Raw genomic sequence first — 9,186 nt, forward strand, 5'->3', positions numbered from 1 at the left:
AGTCTGCCCCGACTGAATTAAGGAGTCCCCATCATCCAGTCGGAGACTAGCATTCGGAAGATACCAGGCTAACCGACTGGATACACTCGGTACATCATAACCTCTCTGGAGGGAAACTGCCGTACGTTTCCGGGTGCATTTATTAGCATTTAGGGCATACGTTACCTGTAACGTACGCATTCAACCCCCATTACTCCACCCTTGTACCGGAACCGTTGCGGAGGGCAGCGCACTCTATATAAGCCGCCCTCCCCCACTGGTAGAGGGGTTAGCAAATCATTGTATTCCATATTACACTCGACAACAAGCTCCGAGAGCACTGAGACGTAGGGCTGTTACCTCCACCGCAGAGGGCCCTGAACTCATACAACCTGGCCGTAGCTAGTTCTCTGCCCATCTCATTCGTACCCTACACATCTACTGTCAGGCTTATACCCACGACAGTTGGCGCCCACCATGGGGCAGGCGTCTAAGCGACTTCCGGCGAGTTTGCGACTATTTCCTTTCATGTCGGCCGGTGGAGATTCGAGCATGGGTCACCTGATCTTCTTCGGCGCTCTCTCCTTCACCGTCGACGATTCGGTGTGGCTTCAGGAGGCACCTCTCGGCGTCAAGGTGCTTCCCTGTCGCGGGGCCACGCACTTCCGTGCCGGCGCCCGCGGTGTTCTCCTTCTCCAACAATTGGCTCCGCTGTTGACCCGCGCCTCCGTCATGCGCCGCAACAAGCGGTCCCGCCGTCCTCGTCTCCAACGTTGGGTACAGCATGTCCGAGCGCGTCAGATTGCATCTTCTCAAGTAGCAGTTCTGGAGTCTGTTGTGGTTGCCCCGCGTTCCCAGCGCTCGGGCTCAGTTCCGACTGAGTTCCCTTCCGAGTACGCGGGTCGCGGGCCTGCAGCAGAAGTACACATGGCCAACTCCCATGAAGATCCCCGTCAAGCCGGCCGGAGCGAGCGCGAGATCGGTGAAGCATCTGGTGCACGCCGTCCACCTCGCCGTTTTGCCAGTCGGCACACTCGGCGGAGCAACGTGGAGTTGTTCCGCACACCTCTCCTCAACTTGGCTGCGGCTGCCAAGATTGCCGATTCCCTACAGCCGACTGATTCAGAGGCAGGAAGGGGAATCGAGAAGATCCGAGCCCTGTTGCACACGACGCAGCAGCAGAATTCAGCAGTCTCCCAGTCGCACAACCGGATCTACAATAGTTCCGTCCATGCAAACACGCATCGGTCGGTTCACAGCCCTGGTTCCCATCAGCATCACAGGGGAGGCAGCCGTTCCATGATCCATGAACATCGTCGCCGCTCACGCACCCCTCCGCGGGGTGGGCCCTATGGGCCTCAACATCATGATGATCGGCATTCAATTGGCGACACTTACGACCCAAGACCCGACGCAAGAGGGCGAATCGCCCAGCAAAGAGTCGACAGGGGACGAGCCCACCGCGATGGACACGGTATGGACCGTCCAAGCGGAAGCAGGACCATCGTTTCCGGCCCCGAGTGTTTCAGTCGAGCCATCCGCTCGGCTGACATCCCGCCCAACTTCCGATTGGCAGCGGGAATCGGTAAATTTACGGGAGAATCCAAGCCTGAAACATGGCTAGACGATTACCGAGTGGCAGTCCAGATCGGAGGAGGGGACGACCACGTCGCCATGAAGCACCTCCCTCTGATGCTCGACGGCTCGCCGCGAGCGTGGCTGAACCAGTTGGCCCCCTCAAGCATTTACAGTTGGGCAGATCTGGCCCGAGTGTTCATCAGGACCTTCGAAGGGACGTGCAAACGCCCTGCAGGCCTCATGGAGCTCCAGCACTGTGTCCAGAAGCCGAATGAGCCCCTGCGTGACTTCATCCAGCGTTGGACAGCCCTCTACCACACGGTGGAGAACGTCACCAAGCATCAAGCAGTCTGCGCCTTCAAGGCAGGCGTGCGGTACAGGGAGCTGTACCTAAAGTTCGGTCGAACAGGCGACATCTCCATGAGCAAGATGATGGAGATAGCGGCTCGCTATGCAAATGGTGAGGAAGAGGACCGCATCCGGAGCGGCAATCACAAGACAGTCGGCAATGTCGACGGAGGTTACACTCGGAAGCAGAAACAGAAGGTTCCGCTCACACCGCAAGCAGAAGCTGCAGCCGTGACCAGTGCCAAGTTCAAGGGCAAAGGGAAGGCGCAGTTTACCCCCAAGAAGAAGCCATTCAACAATCCCATCCTGGACCTGCCTTGTCCGGTTCACACGAAGATGGACGAAGAAGGCAACCCCATATACGCGAAGCATACCACTCGACAGTGTCGTCTCCTGATCCAGGGGTTTAGCGAGGGACAACCGAGTGAGAAGGATCCTGAACAAGATGAGGAGGATAAGGAGGATCCGTTCCCCCAAGTCCATGCAACCCTCATGATTTTGCTGACATTGAAAGCAAGAGTGGACTGAAACTGGTGAACAGGGAGGTCAACATGGCCGTTCCGACCAACCCCAAGTTCCTCAAATGGTCTCAGACTGCGATCACCTTTGACCAGTTGGATCATCCAGCGCATGTTCCCACCCCAGGAAGATAGGCCCTGGTCATCGACCCGGTGGTGGAAGGAGTCCGACTGCGCAAAGTCCTCATGGACGGCGGTAGCGGGCTGAATATCATGTACGCCGACACTCTCAAGGGAATGGGCATTCCGATGTCCAGACTCAGCGAGAGCAGTATGCAGTTCCACGGAGTCGTCCCTGGACGGAAGGCCAAGTCACTCGGCCACATCGCGTTGGACGTCGTTTTCGGCTCCGACAAGAACTTTCGCAAGGAGAAACTCACATTTGAGGTGGTGGATTTCTAGAGCGCTTACCATGCAATTCTGGGTCGCCCAACATATGTGAGCTTCATGGCACGTCCATGCTATGTATACTTGAAGTTGAAGATGCCAGGCACGAAAGGCGTGATCACCATCACGGGCAACCGTCAGCGAGCCGAAGAGTGTCTGCAGCAGGGATCAAGAATCGCCGACCAGCAGATGGTTGTACTCGAGCTCGACGAGTACAAGAAGACAGTCGACCCTGCCGACCTGATGCGCTCAAAGAAACCAGCTTCTGAGTCCGCGTTACAGTCGGCGGGGGAGACAAAGAAGGTCAGCATCCACCCGACGGACGACACTGCCGCCCCGACGAACATCTCCACCACCCTCGATCCTAAATAGGAAGCCGAGCTCACCCAATTCCTCCATGAGAACTGGGACATCTTCGGATGGAAACCCTCTGACATGCCAGGTGTGCCCAAGGAGTTGGCTGAGCACCGACTGCATGTGGATCCCGTCGCTCGGCCCGTCCGAGAGCGTCTGCGCCGGTCCGCCGCGCACAAGAGGAAGGCAATCGGAGAAGAGGTGGCCAAGCTATTGGCCGCCAACTTCATTCGCGAGGTTCACCACTCCGAGTGGCTCGCCAATGTTGTCATGGTGCCCAAGAAGGACAAGTCGCTCCGAATGTGCGTTGACTTCAAGCATCTCAGTAAGGTCTGCCCGAAAGACCATTTTCCGCTCCCCCGCATAGATCAAATTGTCGGTTCGACTGCGGGATGCGAGCGTTTGTCATTTCTTGATGCCTACTCGGGCTATCATCAGATCCGTCTGTATGGTCCCGATGAGTTAAAAACATCCTTCATCACCCCATTCGGGTGCTTCTGTTACATCACTATGCCTTTCGGTCTGAAGAATGCAGGAGCTACCTTTATGCGCATGATCCAAAAATGTCTCCTCGACCAGATCGGTCGCAATGTGGAGGCATATATGGATGATATCGTAGTCAAGTCACGCAAAGGTTCCGACCTGCTGACTGACTTGGCAGAAACATTCGCCAACCTTCGTAGGTACGATATCAAGCTCAACCCAGCCAAATGTTCATTCGGTGTTCCCAGCGGAAAGTTACTCGGTTTCTTCGTTTCCGAACGAGGTATCGACGTCAACCCCGAAAAGATCGGGACCATCGTCCGAATGGAGAGGCCGGTCAGAATACACGATGTTCAACGGCTCACAGGTTGCCTAGCAGCTTTGAGCAGGTTTATCAGTCGACTCGGTGAAAAAGCACTTCCTCTGTACCGACTCATGAAGAAATCAGATACCTTCGAGTGGACAGACGAAGCCCAAGTCGCATTCGACGACCTCAAAGTCCTACTTTCCTCCCAGCCGGTTCTTACTGCTCCGCTCAGTAAAGAGCCCCTTCTTCTATATATCGCGGCTACAAATCAAGTCGTCAGTACTGTTCTTATAGTCGAGCGAGAAGAAGAAGGCAAAGCATACAAAGTTTAGCGGCCAGTGTACTATGTCTCCGAAGTCCTGACTCCTTCCAAGCAGAGGTATCCCCATTATCAAAAACTTATCTATGGGATCTATATGACTGCAAAGAAGGTGGCTCATTATTTCCAAGACCACTCGGTATCTGTCGTTTCTGATGCTCCGTTGTCGGAAATTCTCCACAATCGAGATGCATCAGGCTGAGTGGCGAAGTGGGCAATGGAGATGCTGTACTGTGACATCAAGTTTGAGGCCAAGAAAGCTATTAAGTCTCAAGCCCTGGCTGACTTTATAGCAGAATGGGTAGAACAACAGCAACCGACCCACATCTACTCGGCTCATTGGACAATGTTCTTTGATGGGTCTAAGATGTTGAATGGCTCCGGCGCTGGTGTTGTGATCATATCACCGAAGGGCGACAAGCTCAAGTACGTGCTCCAGATACACTTTGATTCCTCCAACAACGAGGCGGAGTATGAAGCTCTCCTCTACGGATTGCGCATGGCCATCTCACTCGGCGTCCGTCGCTTCATGGTCTACGGCGATTCGGATTTGGTGGTCAATCAAGTGATGAAAGAGTGGGACGTCAGGAACCCCACCATGACCACATACTGCAATGCAGTGAGGAAGCTGGAGAAGAAGTTTGAAGGTCTAGAGCTTCACCATGTTCCGAGACTGAAGAACCAAGCAGTTGATGAGTTGGCAAAACTCGGATCCACTCGGAGACCAGTCCCGAGTGATGTCTGCCTCGAACACCTCAACCTTCCCTCAGTCAAAGAAGATCCCTTCACAAAGGAACTGGTACAACCCAAGAGCACAACAGATCCAACTGAAGTCGATGTACCTGCTGTGGTTGATCTGGTCATGGAGATTCTGGCTGTCATTCCCGATTGGACTGCGCCGATCATTGCATATATCCTGAGGCAAGAACTTCCAGAAGACGAAGTCCAAGCCAGGAAAATAGTCCGCAGGTCGAAGGCATTCACTGTCATTGATGGTCAATTGTACAAGGAGAGTGTTTCAGGCGTTCTTCAACGTTGCATTTCCCTAGAGGAAGGGCAGTTGATCCTAGAGGATATTCACTCGGGAACCTGCGGTCATCACGCTTCTTCAAGAGCAATCGTCGACAAGGCGTTCAGAGCTGGTTTCTTTTGGCTGCAGGCAAATGAGATGGCTAAAGCTATGGTCGACCGATGTGAAGGCTGTCAGTTCTACTCCAACAAGTCCCACAAGCCAACATCTGCATTAAAGACGATCCCTCTTGTGTGGCCGTTTGCAGTTTGGGGATTAGATACAGTCGGACCATTCAAGACAGGCCAAGGAGGCTACACACATCTGTTGGTGGCACTCGACAAATTCAAAAAATGGATAGAAGCCAAGCCCATCAAGAAACTCGACGCCTCAACAGCTGTCAAGTTTGTCAGGGACATCATTTCCAGATTCGGGGTACCTCACAGCATAATCACGGACAACGGGACAAACTTCGACTCGGACAGATTCAAAGGTTTCTGTGCGAGTCAGGGTATCCGAGTGGATTTTGCTTCCGTAGCACATCCTCAATCCAACGGACAAGCTGAGCGGGCGAATGGGCTTATTCTTCAAGGCTTGAAGCCCCGACTCCTGCGAGAGGTGGGACACGCTGCTGGCGCATGGGTCACCGAGTTACCTTCAGTGCTTTGGGGCCTCCGCACCACTCCGAACAGATCAACGGGGCGATCACCGTTCTTCCTCGTTTATGGAGCAGAGGCGGTCCTTCCGAGTGACCTGCTTCATAATGCCCCACGAGTCGAGCTCTTCTCCGAAGCTGAAGCAGAACAAGCAAGGCAGGATGGAGTAGATCTTGTAGAGGAGGAACGCGAGATGGCACTAACTCGCTCAACAGTTTACCAGCAAGATCTGCGACGCTTTCATGCGCGTCACGTCAGGAGTCGCACATTCCAATCAGGCGATTTAGTGCTCCGAGTGGATCAGCAAAGACCCCACAAGTTGGCTCCGGCCTGGGAAGGGCCTTTCATCATCTCCAAGGTGCTGAACAACGGAGCATACAGACTCTACAACATTCAGAAGGAGACAAACGAGCTGCGTGCGTGGAACGGAGACCTCCTCAAGCGCTTCTATACGTGATCGTCGACTGAAGCAGTGTAACGAACAAGTATTGATGAAATAATATACAGCAGATTCAGGTTTTTTGCAGATTCAGAGGTTTTCCACGGTCGCAGACTCCGGTCACACAAAAAAAACTTAGCTGCGATCCTGAATCGCCTAAGTACTAACTTCCTCCGAGTGTGCACTAAACGTCACACTCGGAAACTTAGCTGCGATCCTGAATCGCCTAAGTACTAACTTTCTCCGAGTGTGCACTAAACGTCGCACTCGGAGACTTAGATGCGATCCTGAATCGCCTAAGTGCTAACTTCCTCCGAGTGTGCACTAAACGTCGCACTCGGTGACTTAGCTGCGATCCCAAATCGCCTAAGTACTAACTGCCTCCGAGTGTGCACTAAACATCGTGCTCGGGGACTTAGCTGCGATCCTGAATCGCCTAAGTACTAACTTCCTCCGAGTGTGCACTAAACGTCGCACTCGGAGACTTAGCTGCGATCCCGAATCGCCTAAGTTTTAACTTCCTCCGAGTGTGCTCTAAATGCCGCACTCGGAAACTTAGCTGCGATCCTGAATCGCCTAAGTACTAACTGCCTCCGAGTGTGCACTAAACGCCGCACTCGGAGACTTAGCTGCGATCCTGAATCGCCTAAGTACTAACTTCCTCCGAATGTGCACTAAACGTAGCACTCGGAGACTTAGCTGCGATCCTGAATCGCCTAAGTTTTAACTTCCTCCGAGTGTGCTCTAAACGCCGCACTCGGAGACTTAGCTGCGATCCTGAATCGCCTAAGTACTAACTTCCTCCGAATGTGCACTAAACGTAGCACTCGGAGACTTAGCTGCGATCCTGAATCGCCTAAGTTTTAACTTCCTCCGAGTGTGCTCTAAACGTCGCACTCGGAGACTTAGCTGTGATCAAGAATCACCTATGTAATAACTTCCTCCGAGTGTGCTCTAAACGTCGCACTCGGGGACTTAGCTGTGATCAAGACTCACCTACGTTATAACTTCCTCCGAGTGTTCACTAAACGTCGCACTCGGGGACTTAGCTGTGATCAAGAATCACCTAAGTACTAACTTATTCCGAGTGTGCGCTACACGTCGCACTCGAGGACTTAGATGTGATCAAGAATCATCTAAGTAATCACCTTCCCCGAAGTGTGCACTAAACGTCACACTCGAAACAACATTCAAACAAAAGGTTAAACGCTTTCATTCGGATTCCAAAATCCTCGCAGTGATAGCTAACTCGGTGCGGATCAAGCTTACCTGCACCGATTTAAGAGTTTGACAGCCAACAGAAGTGGCCAAAGTACCTTACAGATAAACACTCGGCATACCGAGGATAAAGTTTTATTACGCGTCAGCTGGGCCGGCGCCGGGACTGGAGGGCTCCACGAAGGAGTCCAAGTCGATTCCGTCGGTGATGCGGGTAGCACTCTCAAGGAACGTCTCCATGAAGTCTTCGATCGAAGCTTCTTCGTGTTGGCGACCTTCAGTGTCTTCAGCTTCTCTTCCCGCACCTCCTTGCAATGGACTCGGACCAAGGACAGGGCAACATCAGCACCGCAACGCGCTGCCGATTTCTTCCACGATTGCACTTGGTTCGGAATATCCTCCAATCGCGCCATCAGACTCTCCATCTCCTGCCGCGATTCATCTTCCGACCAAAGTTCCTTGTCAATTCGGCCAACGACATCTCTCAGTCGACCGATGAAAGGACCCACTTTGCCTACGCGGATATGCGCCCGGAGCAGATCCCGGTTGGCATCCTCGCCGAGTGGCACGTTGTCCTGAATGGACCTCTCCACAGCCGCTGCTTCAGCCTCAGCATCTACGCAAAAAACGTCGAGTGTCACGCACATAGTACAAGCACTCACCAAAACATAAGACTTACCAGCCACACGAGTCATCATCTGCCCAGCCCAGTCGTTGACATACTTCTCCTGAGCTATGCATCGTCTATTCTGACAGCCATCTGATTCATGAGAGCAGTCCTCTGTTTCCTCATTCTTTCCAATTCCTCAGTCAACACCTTGTTAGCTTCACGAGCATCCTCCAAAGACTTCTCTCGCCCCTCCAGAGCATCCTTCATGCCGGGCATGGCGAGCATAGCCGCATCAAGTTCACCAGCGAACTGGTTCCTCTCCGCTCTCAGGGCCTCATAGGCCGTCCCCATTTCACAAGTCTTCTGCCACCAAGAAACAAAGGACAATCAGAAAGTTCAACAGTTAACAGTCTAAGTTCTTCAGACCCCTGCCGACGCAAGCATTCGACAACGGTCTCAGGGACTACACCCAGTGGGTTCACTAAGAGTGACCCCACTGGCATGCACCTCAAGCAGGCCTGCCCTATTGAGATGCATGTTATCACCTACGCCTCCGAGGACAATACTACCCGACCTGAGTACAACTTACTCTCGGGGACTCTTACCGTAAGTGAACTCCGACTGCAACAACTACTCGCACTCGGTAATCCTATATACAGACACAAACAAACTCAAGGCAAAATGTATAAAGACAACTGTCGGTGCAAGCACTCAACATAAGTCTCGGGGACTACACCCACTGGGTTCACTCGGAGTGAACCCATTGCAAAAACAACTGCTATTCAAGACCACCAAGTGGGTTACAAGAGAAAAGTAATTCCTTACTAGACCACTTACTCGGATGTCGTCTCGCAGCTCCAAACTCCGCTGGTACAAGGCTGCAATGGAGTCGTAGGCCCTCTTGGCTTCTCCAGCCATCAGTTCCGCCTGCACCATAGCTCCCTTGGCTGCCCCCACCTGCTCCTCCGGAAGACGCTGGAT

This window comes from Hordeum vulgare, chromosome 7H (assembly GCF_904849725.1).
Source record: "Hordeum vulgare subsp. vulgare chromosome 7H, MorexV3_pseudomolecules_assembly, whole genome shotgun sequence".
Taxonomy (NCBI): Eukaryota; Viridiplantae; Streptophyta; class Magnoliopsida; order Poales; family Poaceae; genus Hordeum; species Hordeum vulgare.